Source organism: Lathamus discolor, chromosome 5 (assembly GCF_037157495.1).
Source record: "Lathamus discolor isolate bLatDis1 chromosome 5, bLatDis1.hap1, whole genome shotgun sequence".
In the NCBI taxonomy this organism is placed as follows: Eukaryota; Metazoa; Chordata; class Aves; order Psittaciformes; family Psittacidae; genus Lathamus; species Lathamus discolor.
In genome coordinates this window covers 99,718,553-99,740,213 of record NC_088888.1, presented here as the reverse complement: position 1 = coordinate 99,740,213, position 21,661 = coordinate 99,718,553, and the positions used below count along the sequence as shown (strand labels likewise).

The 21,661-nt window shown below is 40.7% G+C and overlaps 1 protein-coding gene across 10 annotated transcripts in view; it reads left to right on the top strand.

The window, feature by feature from the left end:
* The first annotated feature begins 1,676 nt into the window (after positions 1-1,676).
* CYRIA (CYFIP related Rac1 interactor A) overlaps positions 1,677-21,661 on the top strand; it is a 60,725-nt gene continuing 40,740 nt past the window's right edge. Inside the window, exons 1-3 of one of the 10 annotated variants that reach the window (XM_065681662.1) lie at positions 1,677-1,731; positions 16,724-16,774; positions 18,638-18,709. The gene's annotated coding sequence lies outside the window, so the exon portion shown is untranslated. The other 9 variants (XM_065681667.1, XM_065681658.1, XM_065681659.1 and 6 more) reach the window with 9 other exon arrangements.

The window sequence follows — 21,661 nt, the reverse complement described above, 5'->3', positions numbered from 1 at the left end:
GTGTTTGAAACATTGGGATGGGGCTGGTAGCCATGTGACGGAATTTTATTGGGAATCCTGCACTTCTTCAAAGACAAAACTTGGGCACTATATGAGATCCCTCACAAAGTCCAAGGAATAAGAAATTACTTCATTGAGGAATCTGAAACGTACCGATGTGCCTCAAACTAGATTTGTCTCACACCACCACTAGTTAACCATCAGTTTAGCACAGATAGCTACTGTTGGCTTGGATAATACACAAGTAGCCAGTGAAGCAATTATTTCCTGGTCTCTAACATCATTGTGCAAAGCTGAGAATCTGAAATGTCACTTGCCTGCCATGCCACTACAGGCTGTTCAAGTTCAGTCTTTAGTGCGTATGTGATGCTAAAGCTATGTAGATGTTCTACAGTTCATTTCATCAATATATAACAGTCCCTTTGTTTTGGCAGGATTTAAAAGTTGGACTTTTCTAGCTCCTAAATGCTATCTGTATCAAGAATCAAAATATTCTTCTGGCTAAGTCCCTGATGCGTTCAGTGCAGACAATCTGAGTGCATACAAATAACATGCACTAATGGCGTCAGAATATTTCCAGATGATGGGTGACAGCTGCTTCTTCTTTTGTAAAAGCATCCAGCTAAAGACATGTCCATTACACAGCAGTCAGAAGGCATGCCCCAGAAAAATAAGTAAAAGAGTACATTAAGCTGCTATCTGAGAATCTGAGGTTCAGTTCTCTCTCCTGGTTCCAGTTTTCCATGTGACTGTTCTTCCAGTTTGGAAGTGGAGCAATGCAATTTACTTCTTTTAAAAGGTACTTTGAGACTTGAGGATAAAAAATGCAAGCCAGCAGCTTAGTGTTCTACTAAGCTGGGTGCTGCAAGGGTAGCTATATTAAATATGTGCTTCAGTAACAGATACCAAGGCTTTTAATAGACCAAGTATGTCACTCAAATTATTTTCTAACTAGAAAATTTGGAATTTTCAGACCAAAGAACAATTCAAGGACATCTGGATACAGCCTGGGTAAAGGCAAGAAGTTAAAGCATGTCAGCGATGCTGCTCTGGGATGCTTGCTCAGAGGGAGTGAAAGGGCAGAGGGTCAAGTCGGCAGCATCCTACGTGCTCACAGCTCTACCAAACTGCTCCGCTTCCCAGCGCTTCACAGCTTGCCTCATTCATGAGAATCACACCTCTCGGTGCACCCAGACCCTTCCTTCGAGGCGTTCACCCCAGGCAGAACGCAGCTGTGAGCTCTCTGGTTCACTGGCACAGAGCTGTATTGGCTTTGTGGTCAGCATCATGGCTTCTCACATTTAAAGAGCTCGCCAAGAAAACCCTGGTATGAACAAATATCTAGATATTTTTATGCTGTGCTTCCAGTACTGTTTCTTGTAGGCTTTTTGTTTCTTTCTTTCTGTAAATGACTCACAGACTTGTCTTTTAGGGAAGGGGGAGACCAAGCACTGCTCGGCCACTCTTGCAACTTTTAACCTTATTTAACCCTCAAAACAGCAAGAGGAAGTACAAAGTATTTTCACGAGCTGTGAACGGGCTCAGATCTGGTTTTGACGTCTTGAGGAAGTGTTGCCTTCTGCAAAGCCAAAAATGCAAAAAATGTATGCGCAGTGCCGCTGATCTCAAGCACTGACACACACGCAGTCCGGCTCACCCCTTCCCCAAGAATAAGAACCCACCGGATGGGAGGAGAGGGGATGGGATCTCTGCGGATCTGGGCGGATTTGGGTCAGTACCGACAGTCCCTGGCGGGGGGGCAGCACGGGCGATAGCCGCTCCTCTCCCTGCAGACACGCAGCTCCCCTTGCATGTGCGGAGCCGAGGGGCGCCCTGTCTCCCGTTCCCCCCGTTCAGAGCCGCACGGCCCTCTCTCCCCGTCCTCACCCACACCGGGAACCCCTCCTCCCGCTCTGGGCCCCGCAGGGGGCCTCACCCCACCCGAGCCCGCGGCGGCGAGAGGCGGGTCCGAGGGAGCCGCGCCCGCCCGGGGCCGGGAGCCGCACGCAGCCACGGTGGGGCGGGCCTGGGAGCGTCGCGCTGGGCTGGGCCGGGCAGGGGCGCGCCGCCGGCTGTCTCTGAGGTGCGGGGGATGGACGAGGGTCCCTGCAGCAGCGATCGGCGACGGGCGGTTCAGGTAAGCAGGAAGGGCCGGGGAAAGGGAGGCATGGTGGGGTCGGGTGCTGCCGCCCGCCCGGGACCGCGCAGTGGCGAGCGGGCTGAGCCGCTTCTGCCGCTCGTTCCCGCAGCGCCCCCCGCATCAGCCCCGCAGGCAGCGAGGGAGCTCTGCGGACCCTGCGCCTTCTCCGTGCGGAGGGTTCCCCTCGCCCCTGCCCTCTCCGTCGCTTTTGTGCCCGCTCCTTGCTCCAGGGTCGCCGCGCCCCGGCCGGTGCCGCAGGCGGCGCGACTGCCCCTGACCCCCGCAGCGCGGCGGGAAGGGGGGTCCGGGGGACTCGGCCAACTGTTGCCCGGGAAAGCGCCGGCCCCAGGCTCCTGCCAGCTCCTGTAGCATCGGGGCGGCGGGCGCTGGGCGGGCTCGCTTTCCCTCGGCTGCCGGCTGCGTTTGGGGAAGGCATCGGTTGCGGGGCGAGCCCGAGAGGAGGTTCCCCGGTTGGCCCTTCCCCAGCCGGAAGGAGCTTCCCCCGGGCACAGGCCCTCAGTCCATCCCCGGGTGGATGTCGCTGGGTCTTCGTTGGCAGCCGGTGAGTGCTGGAGCCGCTGCGGCTGCAGAGTTGCGTAGCGCCAGTTCGGGGACCTGTCCCTGCCTGCTTCTGGCCCAGGAGCCCGGCTGAACTCCGGCCCTGGCCGGGGATAGCAGCCAAACCGCACGTCCTAGTGCCTTACTGGAGTAAGTATGCCTGGGCTGTATGGGAGGAGAAAGCGGGGGGTTAAGCTCACAACTTCGATTATGCCGAAAACTTTCTATTCCAGCTGCTGGCTGTTGTTGGATGCAGGGCGTTATAAATGCGGTGTTTCCAGAGGGATGTACATAGGCATGAGCTAAGAAACAAGATCTGTTACACTGCATTCGTCTCATTTGAATCACTGTCCATGTAGAGATGTGTTACAGTGAACAGATACCATGCTTACATCTGTTCCTCCTATTTTTCTTCCCCCTAATTTAATGTCATGACTGCTTAGCTTTAACTTTGTTTATCTGGGTTTTGTTATGCTAAGGTCTTGGTAATACATGACGCCACTGTCGAGTGCTCCATAATTCACTGGTAGCAGCGCAAGGCTCTAACTTCACATGCTTTGAGTGGCATTGCTAATGACTTGCCAAGGATGGTGATGTGGGTTTGTTTCCAGCCTGTTCCTGGTAGTCTTCGACTGCTGTACAGCCCATCTTTCGCTCCTTTTTTGTTAACCAGCTCCTAAAGACAGTTTTACATGTGCATGGGGAAAGGGTGTGTTAAGGGAGACAGAGATGTTTTTGCATTGGTGCTTCTGTTCTCACCATTTGCAAGGTCAGGAAAAAATGAAAATGACTTAGTGAACTCTTAGGTGGGGAGATCCGGAATTAAATGCTGTTGTGACATGAGGTTGCTTTGTAGGCAAAGAATTTCACATGCTCAGAGCTGCTCTACAAAAATACCCCAACTCATATTACACAAGGAAGGACCAAGCTGGTACTTCCTTTTTTCTGTTATGCTAACTTTCATAACGTTATAATACATAAGGAAGACTTACACATCAGCAACATACTTCTTTATGCTTTTAAGGAATAAACTTTGTAAGTTCTTGTGTTTGACTCTTTCTACTCTCCCGTAATTCTCCTTTCCCCTGCCCCCCCCCCCCCAAGGCCTAAGTTAAAAACTAATGATAAAGCCCTACTACTCATGCATTTAACTTTCCTAGGGTAGGCTTTAAAAAGAAGTTGTAATGAAATTACAAATTATGGGAACAGCATGAAGGGTTTGACATATTAATAAAAAGCATAAAGTAGCAACTAAGAATAAAATTCTTGAACTTCAGTTTCTGTCTGGTCTTTAAGGTTTCACTTAAATTTAAATTCTGGCAAGTGTAAGTGATGCTTTCTGGGTTTCTTAATGACTACCCAGTATTTTACTGTATCCTGCTCCATACTTTTTCACTACCCTCCTGTGCTGTTTTTGTAGTGACACAAAATATCCTTTAATTAATGTTTTTAGAGCAACTGTAAAAGAGTTTCGTGCAATCACTGGCATTCTTTAGCCCTGTAATGCGTGCAGTAGCACATGAACTTGATCATTCAGTTCACATTTTATACAAAACAGAAAAATATTATTCTATATCCAAAACCTGTATGCAATCCAGACATCATTAGGTCTCCTATTAAATCTCTGGAGACAAACTGAGTATGTGGATGTGACCTATAACATCAGGGGACAGAATACGCATACTAGTAATACATGTTGATTTGAAGGAGCCAGAACCTCTTGGTGTTTCTTCTGTACTGAATTCAGTATGTATTTGGATCTGTTTCAGTATTATCAATCATTCTTTTTGCAGTGCTTTCTACTCGTGTTATCTAGGAATGCAAAACAGTTACATTAAATCAGAGAAGGCAGTTTGAGAGGCATGAATTAAAATCTTTAATATATGGGGCAGCTTGAGAGTTGCAAAGATGCAGTCATAAATTTGAATTTTGTAGTTTAAATTAAAATTGTAATAGAAGCTGCTATGCACTCGTGTGAATGATGATGAGAGCAATGTGAATGATGTGAGATGTGCAGGTCCTAATTCTTGTGAAGTACTGAATTCACCATTCTTCTATTTTCACAGCATTCCAGTTAAAATGAAAAATGTATCTTATTTTCTGTCTTTATATACTGCTTGCTACTGGTTCTTGGTTTAAACTTGTAGTAGCAGTTACTTCTACAAGAAAAAATATAGTAATAGGTCTAGGACAAGTGCGTTTTAGGACATACATGACCCAGTGCAGCACTGAGACACAGATTTTTATTTAGTGTTGTGGAATTTAAATGTTAAGAAATGATTTCATGGTTGATATTTCCATGTTGACATGAATATGAGTCAGTCTCACCTTAATTCTGGAATGGTTACTTCCTGTCTGACAGTAATTTTGTAGGGCTGTTCATAGTGGCAGTGGACAGGCTGACTTCTAACATCACGCTTTGTATGACTGGCAGTGCAAAAGGTGAAGCTAAAGTGTAAGTCGAATGCTTATTTGTGAGTAAATCTGTGTAAGGAGGTTGTGAAGCTTTTAAAGTGTGAAAAGGTTGTTTTGAAGGTTCCAGTAGCAGTGCAACTCATGCCTGTCTCAAGTGCTGTCTGATTTGGTTAAAGTCTTAAGTTAATAAACGTGTTTTCATGAACATATGCCCCTCAGACCACTTGAAGAGCACTGGTCCAACATGGGAGTTGTCACACAGAGCATACTGGGAACTTGATTTTGGTCCACTGTGGTGAGCTCTGGGTTGCTGAGTCATCTCTGGGCACTGGAGTTTGCACAATGTAGTATCACTGTGGAGGTGGTTTGGTGTTTTTAAGGGGATGTGTAGGCTTCCTTACATTTTAGGTAAGCACTATTCTGTACTCTCCTAAATCTCTCTGATACACACAGGTTTAACTTAAATTTTAAGCAGTTGTTAGAAGTTTTTTTATATATAATTTATGGGATTTGGCAGGGGGAGGAATCCTCCCTGTTGTATTACAGCCCAAATTCATAAATTATTTGAGTGGCCTATTTTACAATTAGATGCCCCAAAGCTAAGGTTGATGTTCTTAAAACTGATGTCTGAAAGCACACTGTTGTTTGTATTCTTTACTGTGAAGAAAATCAGATACACAGAGCTTCATTTCTGCATCCATCCAGAGCTGTTACCACTGTGACTTCTGGAGAGTGGCATCACTTTCCTGTATAACTTGCCTTTGGCATCATGAGATGGGAGCGTTCTCTTGGGATTTGGAAAGCTTGTTTTGCTAAGAAAATAAGTAAGTGCAAGCTATTTACTCAACCAAAAGGCAGAAGCATTTGCAGTGACTCTTCTCGTTATAGTCGATGGTACATTAGTTACCTCCTTTACTCATGAAGTTCTCTGTCCCTTTTTCAGCTTGAAGTAACTTGGGCTCACATTTCCCTCTCCCCAGGAGACTGCAACAAGCAGCATGGCATGAGCTGTCCTTTATTTCACCTGCTACTCTGAAAAAAATAATTAATTATGCCAGAGGGAAAGTGACTTCTGCTGTGTGATGAAGGCATCCAGGTGTGGGAAATCTGGTTTCTGTGGATGTTTCATTCTTTCATCCAGTAAATATTTTTCCATTTCATAGCTCAGCAGGAATAGTCCAGGACAGACTATAGTCTGTGGGGGTTAGGGCAGTGCCCTGACACAGATGTAGTTGTGAGCCAGCCTCGCAACCTGGAAAGAGCGTACCACCTACTTTTACTTCCTCTGTGGTTACTTTCCTGATGTTTTTAAATTGCTTGATGGTGCTTGGGGGCATGCTCCTGCCTTGCCATCTGAAACTTTAAAATTGCATGACTCCTTTCCTCATCGGCTTGTGAAAGGGATGACTTTGTATCTTGCTCCTGAGGAGGCCTGAGGGTTTTTCAGCCCTTTTTAATAACGTAGGTACGTCTTGAGCTTCCAGGATAGGTGATGTTTAAGCAACACCTTTCACAACTTTGTTTCCTATTAGCTTAGATGGCTTCCTGCTTACCATCCCAGCTGTCTTAATTACCATTATATATGCAAATTTATTGTAGCCATGCTCAAAATTCTTCTGGGAGTCCATATTGTACTTCTAGCCTCATATGGACTAATGAATCTAAGTGTAGCTCTTTTGGAAGATGAAGGCCAGAATCTGAAAAGACTGAGGTTCCCTTCTGGAGAAAGTTTTTATTTTGGGGTTACAATACAGTTTGAGCCTCATTTGATTCAGTTGTCCATCATCAGCATCTTGTCCTTGCTGATACTTTGACAACTGAGCCCAGTAGTGTCCTATGACTATTGTTGTCTAGACTGAATGTGGTTAGACTGAGAAGCAGGAGGAAGGAATTGTTCTCTTGTTTTTCTAAGACATTTCAAAGAAAGCCTGCTTTCTGTTTTCTTTATTGTGAGTGTATTTGGTACCTAGCCTGATCATTATAATTTTAATTTTGCAGCTATCCCAGATTAAGTCTGGAAGGTTAGGTTGAGTTAATGACTTTCTGGGAAGATGGGGAGAAAGTTTGTCTTCTGGTTTCTCTCATGCATATTAATAGCGGTGTGGAGCTATGGGGCAAAAAATCATTGCTCATTGTTGTTAGCTCTTACAGAAGTGCTGAGTGATGGTGCCACTTATGAAACTGAATTGATTTTGGAGGAGGAAGATTCTCCCTGGTAACTGATCCATATGATCCTATCTCCAGTAAATTGATTTTGGAATTGTGTTTAAATAGCCTTCATGAGAGACGTGCAGTGGTATTTATTTGGTGCAGATGATTTGCTGGTCCTAATTTTTTTTTCAGAGGGTGCTTGTTTAATGCTGTGGAAATTGGGTGTGAGAAGCAATGGTGAGGGGAAGAATTTCTAATAATATTCCTCAATATTATTGAGGAGTTGCTGCAAATGTTGCTCAGACCTGTTTAGATTTTAGAAAGCTACATTGCTAAATTTGTTATGTTTTATTTTATTTCCAGGAAGGGTCTAATTTTGTCTCAGTTATACTTTCTCCCACCCACATATATACCGTCTGACTCCTTGTACTGTAGTGCTTTGTAATTGCGCAGTGTTTTGCTTCAAGGATCATCTGTAGACTTTTTGGTGACTCCTTCAGATAAAAGATTTCATGACAGGCGTTTACATCTTTAGAAGCTTCTGGAAATAAGTCTGTAATCATCTCCCTAATAACTGATGGTCGCAGAGGAAATGGGAGATGATATTCTGTAACCGTTTTTCCTATGTTTTTATTATTAAAGCATAAATGCCCTGTAGGACCGGAACACTTCCCTCACCCTCTTACAGGGCTGTGCCGCAGCAGAGCTCTGTAATACCAATTACTGCAGGGATGGTTTGCTGTTCCAAATGAGATCACGATGGGGATGCTGGAAAATGAGTCTCTCTCAAAATGTGTTTCATGCTCTGAATACTTGAGAGATTTTGTTAAGAGTGCAATACTTAAGTCTACAGGCTTTATGCTTTTAATTAGAGAAGGTGTCATAAAATCCACTTACTATTTAATATCAACATCTTTTGTTTTCAAGAGGAAAATACAAAGAAAATATTTCGTGATCTTGCAGTATTCTGGGAGATTTGTATCTCTGCAACTAAATCATCTTACTACTTTTATTTTTTTTTCCTAAAAGACAGGAAGAGAGCACATATATTAGAGGCCTTAGAAGCATAGATAATCTGCTTGTCCATTTTTATACTGTGAGACAAAAAATTATTGGGGTCTGACTACTTACGCCTTTGTTTTACTGAGGTTTTGATTCATTATGGCACAGACAGTATCATGTTGTCCTTTACTGAACTAAAAGTAAATCAGCCAAAAAAAAATCCCCTTTTGTTCTGCTGCTGAGGAACACTGTGGGCTGCCAAATCCTGGCAGTCTGAGTCACCACAATCGTAATAAAGTGTTTGTACTTTGCGGTTGCTGTTACTCAGTGTCTTCTAATTTATTCATAAGGCAAAGGGACACCTACAGGTTAAAATACTACTTTTTAAAGAAGTATTCCATGTTTATACTGAAATAAAATTTGACAAAAGAGAATTAAATATACATTGTTAAAATGTCAAAGCTTCCAAGGAGCAAATGGCAATCTTTAACAATAATATTTATAGCTATTTAACAAATTTTATTTTCTGTGTAAGAGCAACATTACACTTCAAAAAAATGGGGGTTATTTTAAACTCCTTACTGAACTCTGCTGTTTTGGCCATCTGATCTGACCTGATAGTGATCTGCGAACCAGGGAGACTGTTTCCTTCCTTAAAAAAAAAAAAAAAAAAAAAAAAATGTTTTAAGGACAGAGACTCTGACCCTGGAAATACTTATCTGTGTTTCAACTCTGATGCATGGGCTGTGACCCAGCAGCATAACTCATGTAACTGAATTCAGTTGTTTGCAGGATCTCTCCCAAACAAAGCAGTCAAATACTAAGTTGCAGTATTCAAATAGACCTAAGAGTGACTGCACATAAACAGCTCAGGGAAAGCAAGGTAGTTCTGAGTTAATGATGGGTACCTGTAATGCTGATAAATTCCTTCCCTGGCTCCTTGGAAGATGCACGGAGGGGTCCTGTGGCTGGCTGCGTGCACACTGTGGGCTCTGGCTGATGGACCCTCTCGCTGTGCTTAGAGGGGAGATGACAGTTCTTAGAAATTCTTTATCCCATCACCTGTGCATGGAAAGGAGATGGGTTTTCTTGTAATTTCTCAGTTCTTTAGCTATTGGGTAATAGTCTTCATGATTTAGGCTTTTAACTCTAGTATCGGTTATTGAGGGGGAAACAATGATTTCTTTCTGTTGACAAAAGAACAGCAAGGCTTTTATTCCTTTTTTTGCCTGCTATATAGAGAATCCTATATGTCATTTACTTTTCCCTAGTGTTGAGCTACTGAAATTTCCACAGTTGTCTCAAAAAAAGCCAAATTTGGTAAATTAGAGCGTTGATAACTTCTGACTACATCTTGTAGAGCTGCTGGAGAACAGGAAGGTGGACTGAGCTGCTGGGTGTGGGTGGTGGGCACTGGGGCAGTGAGACACATGGAAATTCATGCCACATAAGTACTATAATTTTAATTGCTGCTCTGCTTCATGCTATCCCTACAGCTGTTTCCCAAAGAAGAGCCTCGCATGCTAGTCACAGGACGTTCAAACAAAGGGCGATGGTAGATAAACACATGCAAATACATTACATGCCCTCCATCCTTTAGTTTTTAATACATTCAGTAGTGACGAGTTCAGCGTGAAACACTTGGTGACATGTAATTATGTGTGAGTTAAGTAAATGGCAGTTGATTCATGGTACCCCTCTCGCAGGGTTTGTATTCTTAACGCGCTCAGGAGGGATGAGCCGGGTGCCTCTGGACGCGTGTGGCAGCGCAGCCCCGCTCGCTCGCTTGGTGGTGACTTCCTTTCTCCTTTTTTTTTGCCCATAAAAGGAGAAAAGTGCTGCCATATGACTCGCTTTAGGGAGGATCACGAGACGAGGGAGAGGGGGAGGTTATTCAGGTAGCTGTGTTTTTGTACGCCGGACGAGACATTCTGCTGTGTGTGTTTAATGTGATCCTGCTGGCAGAAAGGTGTTTCCTTCAGCTAACACTGGAGTAAACCGTTTCATTTTCTAGTAACTTGTTTTCTTTATTTGTATGAAATTGTTGTAGAGAGATTCTGAAGGGAAGTTGGATATAAATTATTTTACAAAGAAGGTAAAAATCACAGTTCTCGGGAATTAGGCTGTCCACCAAACTCGATGACACTTTTGTGATGGTGGTTAAAGAATGGCTGCATGTGGTATTTTCCCATCACTGTAGTTACTGTCACTGTAGTTAAGCATGCCTAAGGTTATTGCTTAATTCTGCAGTATTGACAAGTTTCATCTAGAGTTTTCCAGAAAATAGACTGTTGAGCTGATGCTCCGAAAACTTGCCCAGAAATCGCATGAGGAGATCTCGGTGCCTTTCCATGACCAGAGAAGTCTCTGAGCCAGTTTGATAGGCAGTCTTAAGTGACTTCCAGTGTACAGTAAAGCCTGAGTTGTCTGACTTCTTTGGACATATTCTGGCAAAAAACATAGTCCACCCTCTGATGATGGTCATATTTTCTCTGTAAAGTGAAAGCAATTAACAGCTCTAAGTAAGTTCCACCCAGCTTCTGCCATAGGCTAATAGGTGGTATTCCATGGGCTCCCGATTCAGCATCGGAGCATGCAGCCCACACCAGGATGGTCTTGAGCTGTCATCTTCTAGCATGTTGCCTGCTGATGTCCTGCATGTATGTTTCAAAGCCATCTCGGAGTCAGCGATTCACAGTATTGATCAGCTTACATTTAGTCAGCCTTGTATGTTCCCTTTACTTACTGATGCTGTGAAACAGTTTGTCATGGGGACATGTAAATTAGCTATGTCTCTTCTTGCACAGTCCAACACAAGATGTTTTGAAGATCACAGTAGAATGGATCTACCTATGGCAACGAGACTTTTTTTTCTGACAACTATTAAGAGTGGGGATCTTTGACTCAAACATTTACTTTGACTTTCTTATGAAATTAATCATTTTGTGAAGGAGTCCAAATGGAGATGGAAAATAAATTAAGATCTTGGTAATGCGCAGTCATTTCCTGGCATCATTGTTTTCTAGTGTCACTGTAGTTATCCTGGGAACAGAACAAAAGGACCATATTAATTCTGGATGTAAAGTTGCTTTTTCTTTCAAGCTGGTTTATTAATTTTTTTCCACATCGGAACTAGGTTGTAGCCCAAAATCTGTGAGAAACAGATGTCTTGTCTCATGTTAGCGGTATTCTCATTGCTGGGATTTACTAAATTTGTTACTTCACTTTTAAAGTGAATTTCTCCCTTTCCCACCACCCTGATGTGAGTGAAGTGTGGAAAAGCAGAGTCTCGGCTGCTGTGCATTGGGATGCTGTCCATGGAGAGATGCCCCTTTGTACCAGCTGACAGTCAGGCCCAATGTTCTACTGACAGCAGTGCAGGCTTGCTGAAATCAGGAAGTCAGATGCTCATCTTCAGTCTGCCTGAACACATTAAAAAACTCCAAAATGTAAAGAGTGCAGTTTTTCACCTGTGCTGCATATTATGCATACATATATATTTGGAAACACAAATACTCAACTGCTACTCATTTACTTGGTTCTGTTCTCTTGGTCTGAAAGCAACAGCCACCTAAGTGAGGATGTGATACTAAACTCAGAAGAAGCTATAATGCCTGGAAAAGGTGACCTGTTAATTCTGAAATGCATTGGCTACTTCCAGAATTAACTTCTGAAAATTATGTTCTCCAGAAGCAACTTGGTACTTATAATCGTGATGCATGTTCATAGTAGGAACTAAATAAGGAATAGATACGGTATGCGACTGTACTGTTACATTTTTAGTACTGTTCGTGACACAGTTTTGCCCTGTGCCAGCTAACACTTTCCCAGATAATGCCCAAGCATAGTTCTGGGGTTAGGAGAGACGATGGATCATTTCCAGAAGGCTGCTTGGATCTGGCCAGGCTTTTTTGGAGGGATTTTAGGTGTCCAGACACGAGCTGTACCATGCTCGCTGGTTCCAAGCCCAGAGCATGGCTGTGTGCCCTGATCTGTTTTATTTTCTGACATACATGTGGCCTCAGATTCTGCTTTCCAGGAAGCTGGGTTTCAGCAGCTTCTTTGTGAAGGCAGTGGTAGGATTGTCTTTATGTGCTTAGAAGGGTAGGAATAAAAATTCTATCCAACCTGAAAGGAGAAGCTGTGTCTGGAAAGCTGGAAAAATAAACCAGAGCAGCTTGAAATGACAGAATAATTGAGTTTCATATTGTTTTAGTAAGAAAAGCCTCAGGAAATACACAGGTGTAATTAGCGGTTTTGAAAGTACTAGTTTTAAAAAAATATTTATTAAGAATTATAGGCTGTCATTTTGAATCAAAATGACAAATGTAAGCAGATGGCATCTACAGTGTCCTCAACCAGAGGATATATATCCTGGAGGTAGTGTAAAACTTTTCCCTGTCCTTCTGTTAACTAAAGGAGCAGTAGCAACCTGCTAGTGCAGCCCTGAGTTGGCATTATATTTAGGTTTTCTCAGTGCTTGGCTCAAGAAGATGTTTCGCCCTCTTCTAATTGTCTGATTGCTTCCTGTGAAGGAGGTGCAAGTCTGATTTTTATATTTAGTCAGAACTATAGGGTATGGAGGGCAGTTGTATGGGGCTTTTCCTTTTTTTCTTTTTTTTTTTTTTTTTTTAATAAAGCAGTGTTATAGTCATTGAGTTCCAATGATTTAGCAGAGTCTGGTCTAACAGAGAAGTCATGAATTGACTCCAGTCCATAGTGTGCTTCCATTTGTCTCTTCACCTCTCTTCTGTAGATGCGGATGGTGTAGGTTGCCTGGTGAACTGGCCATGTATCCCCCTACCTGAAAGTGGTCTAGCAAGCAGAAATTTAGCTCGTGGTCCCTGTACAGACAGTGATGGGCCAAGTGCCATTCCTGGGCTGTTAATTTGTGTTGTGGTTTGTGGTGTGAGAGGAGAGAATTAAAGTTCTGTTTGGGATGCTTTAAGGATGAACTGCCCTGAATTACTTGTGTTGCCATTGACATCTCTTTCATCTTTCTGCGTAATATTTAAATAGTACCAGCTTGGTAGTAAAGACTTCAATGAATCTGTGCTTTTTCAGAACATACAATGTTGTGTTCTGCTGCTGCTCGTTTTTTATTTTTGATACTAAATCAAAATATAGATTTCATTTTGGAATATATACTTTCTACTTTTTTGGGTGAAGAACTTCTAAAACATAATATTGTTGTTGCTTAGGATTAGGATTCAGAGTCTCGCCTCTGACACACACTTCATCATACTTAACTCTTCCGTTTTGCCTTTGAACCACAATATTATGTAGTCCATTCTGTAACGTGACTTAAGTCTTGATTTGCGAGTAGAATTAATTTAGCATCTTTGCTATTTATGCTTTGTTGAACACTGATCATATAGCCTTAATTATTTCTTACACAGCAGGAAACTTTCAAAGTAGCAGCTGTCTTTTGCCTTAACTCAAATTGGTTGTGGACTATGACTGCTCAAATCCCTGGGTGGATAATAAGCTTTACTCCCAGCAGGTCCCCCAGACTACTAGCCAAGGGTACCCAACTGACTTCTGTGTTTCATTGTATAAATGCATTTTAACTAGGGATAAATTTACTTTACTGAATGCTGCAAAAACAGTAAAAGAGAATTTTCTGTTTTGCATTAGATGGGCCTCCTTGTTGCCATCCTTTCCTCAGAGCAGTGTTAAGTTTTTTGCTAAGGTTTTCAGAGTGTCTGTTTATTTCTGTCTGTTTTTATCATACTAATGTTTAAGAAATGATCACTTCTTAACAACTTATAAGTTCTCCTGAGGAGGACAGCGGTTGCTCATAAACATGTTTCTTCACCCCATGTTTAGGTCAGAATATTGTAAGGAGTATCGTTATTTAGGTATTTTATAAACATAGTAAAATGTTGTCCCTCTTCATTCCTCCTGGCTGTATCAGTCTTGGACTGTTTATGTCAACCTATAAGGGAATAGTTCTGTTTTAAAGACCTAAAACTGGAAATTTGAAGCTTTTTCAGTAAGAGTGGTTTATCATTTCTCTCCCATGGCATCTGCTTTCCCACTTGATAGCGTTTCTCTCAGTCCAAATGTCTTACCTCAGTGAACTTTGCATCCTGTTCCACACAGTTATTGCTTGAAGCAATAACTTCACAAGCACAAGTACTTCTTCCTGGCAGCTGTCCATAGTTGTCTTTTTTAATGCCATGTCACACCTATTCATTGTAGTAACTCTATGAATTGGACTGACATTGTTTTCGATTCTCCTCCCCATCCCAATGCAGCGGGAGTGAGTGAATGGCTATATGGTACTTAGTTGCTGGCTGGGCTTAAACTATGACAACATTCCATTTAAGATCGATTTAATTTGATTTTTCTTAGACTGAAAGAAATTTGGGTATCTGGGGTAAATTGTAAAAAAAAAAAAAAAAAAAAAAAAAAAAAAAGTTAAAAAGCAGACTTCCAGGCTGTAATGTGTATTTTGTTAAAAATCTAATTCCATGATAGCTAATATTTAAGTTGTGCTTAGGACATCTATTCTGTATAATTCACAAAGTTTTTGTGATTTCATGATTCAGCCAAACAGGGGATAACTCCTTGATACTTGCTGGTTTCTTGTTTCCAGAATTTAGTTTTTCTCTATAAAAATGTGTTTTGACTTCTGAATTAACTGTGCTGTAGTCTGCTTCTCAGTCTGTAAGCTTTTTGTGAGAATATTTTGCACCTGTGTTATGCGAGAGCACTTACTGTCGCCAGCACTCCTAGTTTTCTTGATATAAGCCAAATTATATAACAGAACAAACTGGTCTACCATTAAAATATGGAAATTATGAATATAGCTCAAGAAAATTCTCATTTACCTTTCCATTGGTTTATGTTAGTTCTCAAGATTTTTAATTAGCTCACTAGGTTTAGCTCTGATGAACATACAGGGTTTTTATGTTATTTCAGTTCTCATTGCCATTTTTTTATTCCATAGAGGTGTTTTTTTTCTGTCCCACTTGATCAGTTTAAAGGTTTCTGGCAATTTTTTACGATAATAAAACTTTTAAGTCATGTTCTATAATTAATTAATTTTCCTGAAAAAAAACATTTCTGTTCAAATACTTCTGTAGATGAATTTGAAGGGAACGAAGTAGTTGTTCACTCTCAAATTATGAGTTTTGTGCATATTTCCATTTAATACTTACAGAAAGAAGCAGACATTTAGTACCTTTTTTTCCCTTACTGAGGTCTTTTTACTTCTGTTTTCTTTCTTGTGGTAATGGGTTGTGAATTCAGTTACACTGAGTTGCCTGTGGCTTCAGTGACTAAAACCTTTCAGATTGCTGAACTCCTTCTGGAGTGGATCAAATAAATGGATCAGGTCATGGGTCAAATAAATTCAGTTCTGCAGGTATCTGCTTTGGTAAGAGGTATTTAATTAATTAATATATTTAAGGTATTTAGCTGACAAAGAGTTTCCTCCCCTTTCTCAAACTGACACAGGGTCTTTTTTCATGTTGTGACATTCCAAAGCCAGCTGATGTTATGTCAGCATAGTCTGTGCTAGACTTGCCCTTTCAAAGCTGAATTCCACCATTTTTGTTTCTGATGATCATTTAAATTTCACAGTCCTCTTTCTTTGCCTTCAGTGTTTCTGTTTCTGTTCTTTCAGTTTCTTCTTCCCACCTGTAATCCTTCCTCAGAATTTTCATCCATTCTCTTCTACCACCTTCACTTTCATTCCTGCTAATAAATTGCTTTGGTTTCTGTTTAACATGAATCTTGTTGTGTTTTTGCATAACCACTCTTTCCAGTTCACTTTAAATACACGGAGCCTGGAAAATACCTAAATGCTTAGTAGCTTGGGAGTTAACATGGTCTGGTAAGTGGGATACCCTCTTTGAAACATTTTCAGGGATGCTTTAATTAGTGCTGGTGTTCCCAAGTCTCAAGCTTGTCATTTTTGTTGTTGTGTCAAGAGGGAAAGGGTCATGTTTTCATATGTCTTCAGTAAATGTTGTAGAAAACAATGAGCTGGTTTTTGCAAGCTGGCAGGGCTGGAGGATCAGAAGTTGTCTCTTACTACATCACCACTCTGTAGGAAATGGTGGTTTTCTGGGTTCCATGAGGTGTTTCCAGTCCTTTCTCTGTCCTGAGGTGTTCCTGCTTTACCTCTTCTCTGATGCTCCCTTCCCAGCTTCTTTCCCATGTAAGCTGCATCACTCTCTGGAAACTAAGTGTTCTAAGTGTTCCGAACATGCTGACAGTACTTCACTGTCCTGATGTGTTGTCCTATGAGTTCGCTGGCCTGTGTATTGTACTATTGTACTGTGTATGTTTGCTTTGGGTGTAACACATGGAAGAAGATACCTTGCAGCAGTACGTGTTGCTTTAAAAAAGAAAAAAAAAAAAGAAATTGCTGTTTTGAAGGCATTTAAGTAACTTTCCTGACTTGTAATTGAGTTTCATTAATAACGATTCTTTTAAAATCCACAGATTGCAGCCTCTCTCTAAGTATCGGGAAGGATCTGGATAATCTTCAGCCAGGTTAGAGTCAACTCTGGTACTTTTCTGTCTTTAACAGAACAGCTGTTTAGCAGATTCGAATGTCGTAAATGATAAATGAATACTTGGACTCCCTTGAACAGCATCCTGTTATGTAGCTTTACTGTTGCACCTAACTGGTCCTTTCAAAATGCAATCTGGGCATTATAGTCTCGTTTTGAGGTTTTTATTTCTTTGCTTTTGTTATTATAGAACAACAACTGAGAATTATTCTTGCCACGTACTTTTTTTCACTTACTCCACTGTTTGTTTTGAATCATTTCACTGTTATCGTCCTGGTCTGTGTAAACCCTTGGGACAGAATTGGCCTAGGCAGAAAACAGGACTTGTTCTTATGCCTTTTGTAGTCCTAATTTGTGTGTGGGGGGGGTTTGTTGTTTGTTTTGTTGTTTGGGTTTTTTTTAATTTTTTTTTTTATTTTTATTTTTTATGCCTTCTACAGCCTTTTTTCTTTTTTTTTTTTCCTTTTCCAAATCTTGACCAGATTCCCATTAAACTCTCTGAATATAAGTTCTAAGCACCCTCTGTTGCTACAGAAGAATTTGCAGCCAGCAGCGAACTAAAGCAAGGCTGAAAATAGACATTTTTCCTCTAGAGAAAGGGAGTTCCCTGACTTGACCAGCTATTAATTGGTACAAAGGTTTGTTTACACAGAGGAGCTATTCCTAATTAGTTCCCTATGTGGGTGCTCTACTTGGGAAATTAGTGTTACGTTCTGGTTTAATTTAATATGCTTTTATAATGAATTGTTACAATTTGCAGCAAGGAACTTATTTTTAGGAGGTTAAAAAAAAAAAATCCTGCACTGCCCCACTTCTGAGTTTCAAAAGATAATTCTTCATTAGACAGCGATCAAGCAACTTGCTACTTTGAAATTAAATGAATAAAAAATCCATCATTAGATTAGAGCCAGGTTTTGGTCATATCTATAAATATACCTGCACAAGCACAATCACATGTTTTCCAAAGCCAAAACTTAATTGAGCTGATTTGTAGACCTGATGGCTTGACCTCTGCTTTATTGTAGCTGTGAGGATAGTAAACCCCAGAGTGTTTGGGAAGAGTGTTTTTTAGAGTTGCATTAGCATTGTTGAGGCTATGGTTGAAATGGAAGTGCACTTGTGAGCTTTTCTGTAGTAGATTTCTTAAGCTGATTCCACGTTTGTTCTGAGAGCAAATTTGCATCTCTGTAAGGTTGTTTTTTTTTTTTTTTTTTAACTTAAAGTTGAAAAAGTAATAAGAATAGCTGTCCCTGTAGATCCTTATGAAGGACCTCTGGTCCCCTTGTTTTCCTCTTAGCCTCCTTCCACCAACACTTGCAGGAAAAAAGAATTGTCACTATTTAAATTGCATTCTTTATTTCAGTAGTTTCAAGATTGGAAAATTAATTTCTGAACTTCGAACCACTTTAACCAGATCTATTTCAATGTAAATACTGTTTGATATAAATACAGCTTTTGCAGTAAAATGCTAAATGCTTGGAGCTGTATTCTTATTTTCGATCTTTCATTATTACTTCTTTCAATTCTTAATATAAAGCATACCAGTGCCAGTATGCAGTACCAGTACTGGTAACAGCTCACTATAAAACCCAAATTAAATTGAGTATGTTCTGCAGAATTATATAGGACAAAAATTAGTTTAAGGACCTGATCATTTCAACCTAGCAGCATTTTTGAGGGGTACTGCTGCAAGAATTTCTCGGATGTTACAAATTTCACTTTGAAAAGAGTAATTTCTGATTTCTGTGAATATTTCCTTTTTAAGAGAAAGTCTCATCTGAAAACAGGAAGAGGGGAAAAACACAGTCATTCCAAGTATAATCTTGAATGTTTCTCATGACAGACGGACGTTGAATGTTTAGCATCATTACTTCTTTGGATTTTTGAATGTGAATTGGAACCGCTGTATTTCTAGGTAAGACATAACCAAGTGGTCTTTTTAAGTACCCCCTTTCTTTTATATATGGATTGTGAGAAAGCTAAAGAGTACAGTATGCTGGACCTTACTTTGTACAGAGTGTTTATCTCTTTGTGGAATGAATCCAATGTTATTTGATATTTTAAATAATAACAGTTTAATTGTCCTAAATTTTTATACTCCCTCAGAGAAACCACATCAACAAGTCTGCTTTGTCTTCCTATGTATGGGATTTAATTTTATCAGGTGTGTAGTTGCTTGATTAGTGCAATGCCATTCAGAGTGGCAGTTTGGTTCTGTCTGCCCCTTCTCTTGCATCAACATCATTCAGAGTGTGCTGGGTTAGGTATTTTGCTGCTGAATATCTATGGGATTGCAAAGAGTTCTTGGAGTAATAAATTTCTGACAGTTTAGACCTCTGCATCAGCTACTGTGGACTCAAACATGTACTGGTGTCTACATAAGAAAATAAGTGACAGTGCTTGCAGCAACAAATTGTTTTAGTGGCTTTAAAGTTCTTGCTTCTCTCTGCTCCAAGAAAAGGTCTGATACATGAGGAAGACTATGAAAGGGTTGTGAACAGCTGCAGACTTCAGTATCTGAGAAGGAAGCAGAGGGTGATAGAGAAGTGCTAAAAGGTATTGATCTGTAGGCATAATCACTGAAGATTACCACTTTCTTAGTGAAATATTAAGAGGTCATGCCAATTCGTCTACTTGTGTTTACTGCATAGATTATAGGGAACAGAAGGGGGATCTCATTGTCACACTTCACATGTGGCCAAGTCATGGTAAACTCTGTGCTGAGGCTTCAGGGCTACAACTTGCAGACGCTAGTTCTGCTGGTTCTGACCCAAACGTGCTGCTGTTTGCCAGCCTTTTCTGGACTGCTGGGAAATGTGAGGCAGACATGGCATTTGAGCTGGCTGGTTGCAACGTGGAACACTTAAAATCTGAAAAGGAATGATATCTTACTTTACTGTTGGAAGTAAGGCTATGCAAAATGGTAGCTTCCATCCAGTGGTTTCTCATAGAGAAGGGAGCCATCGAGCGTGGAGAGGACTCCTTAAGCTAACCCTACTTTATCATAGAATCATAGAATGGTTAGAGTTGGAAGGGACTTTAAGGATCACCTAGTTCCAAGCCCCTGTTACAGACAGGGATACCTTTCACTAGACCAAGTTGCTCAAAGCCCCATCTAGCCTGGCCTTGAACACTTCCAGGGATGGGGCAGTAACAGTGAGTGCTGTCATTAATTCAGCTGCCATGGGAAGCCTCCAACCAGTGGTCCTGTGGCAAATGACCACAAAAACTTAATATTTTTGCAGGTAAAACTAAGCCCATCATGACAGCAGGCCAAATGGCTGTCAAAGCAGGTTTGCAGTAGCCAAGTGAACCCAGGGATCTCAGTGGCAGTCTGTCAAAGTAAAGGTATTTGCTAATCATGTGGATGCTTGTTCAGAAGAAATAAAACTGCCTGGAGAGGCATTTGGAAGGTGCAGAGATTCATTCAAGACCGTAAGGGATTCTGGTGAATGTGGAACCAACACAGTTGAAAGAGTGATATTCCTGTTTTTCACTTCACTGGATGAACAAACAAACCCAAGTCCAAGGGAGGAGGTGGATGTGAGGGGTGGAAGGAAAGACTTACTAAGATGAAAGGAGCCTTCAGTTTCTGGAATATATATTATTCTGTTTTACCTTGTAAAATAGTGAAGTGATACTTGTAAGGACTGTATACTTAACCAGTGAAGCTGCTTTGTGTATTTTATTTTCATTCTACATTTTCTCTTTAAAAAGGCCTTCCAACCTTCTATTTTGTTACAGTCATAAGGAATTTGAAATAGGAATTATGTATATGACACCTGTTACATTTTATAAAGATAGCATTTCTACTAAAGTTTAAGGCCCATTCTGCTTCTTAAATGAGGGATGATCTTTCTGAACTGGAGAGAAAAGGATTTCAAAAATGTGTGCTCTTTATGGACTTATCCCCCGTTGTAGGGGGGAGAAAGATTAACTGAAGGATGACTGGGGAGACAGGACAAATAGAGTGAAAATAATAAAAATGGTAGGAGTGGAGATTCTAACCCATCAGAGAAACAGGAAATTATAAGAAATTAATATGAAATGAGGAAATAGAGATTTATTAATTATGGATTCCTTTGAATTTAGCCCATACAAAGTTAATATTACCACAGTGTAGTTCACTGCTTTCATTAATTCAGGTGGTAGGAAGTAATTAACTGGTAGGAGCTAACACTGGTGGGAAATTTCTTTAGTATTTTTTTTTCCCTGTTAAATTTTTGAAGTCTGAAGTGTTTGCTGTTAGAGACTTTTGGCTGATATTAAGATAAATTGTTTTTTTCAAAATGAAGCTCTTAATTATGACTTTAATGACCTTAAAGTTTGACTCTTTCAGAAGACTATGACAAAATGGGGACTGTAGAAGCATCTAAACAGGGGTTTTATTTCTGAAAGAAAACGTTCTGGAAATCAGATACTGATGTGACAGTGACAGGCCAATAATAATTTCTAAATACTAATGCAGCAGAAGAAATTGTTTGTGCTCATAGCTGTGAGCTGTTTGAACTGTGTTGAAAGCCTTACATGATAAGGTTTTTCATTTCTGTTGGTGCAGAGAAAGATTAAAATCTCATAGGCTCTGTTTAAAATGACCAGTATCCTTTACAACTGTTTTGAATAGTATGACATGAAACACTGTTTTAATTCTCCATAATCTGAATTTTCTTATCAGGTTAAATATATATATAACTGTTCACAGAAATGGTTTTCTGTGTACATACGCATGTCTATGCTGTTCTATTAATGTTGTTTTTTAAATGACCTTAGTGGTCAGGAGAACATAGAGAGTAAACTAGTTTTCAATTCCCTGTTTTCTAAGAATACATAGGAAAGTTTCTTAATGAAATAATATGATAGTGAACAG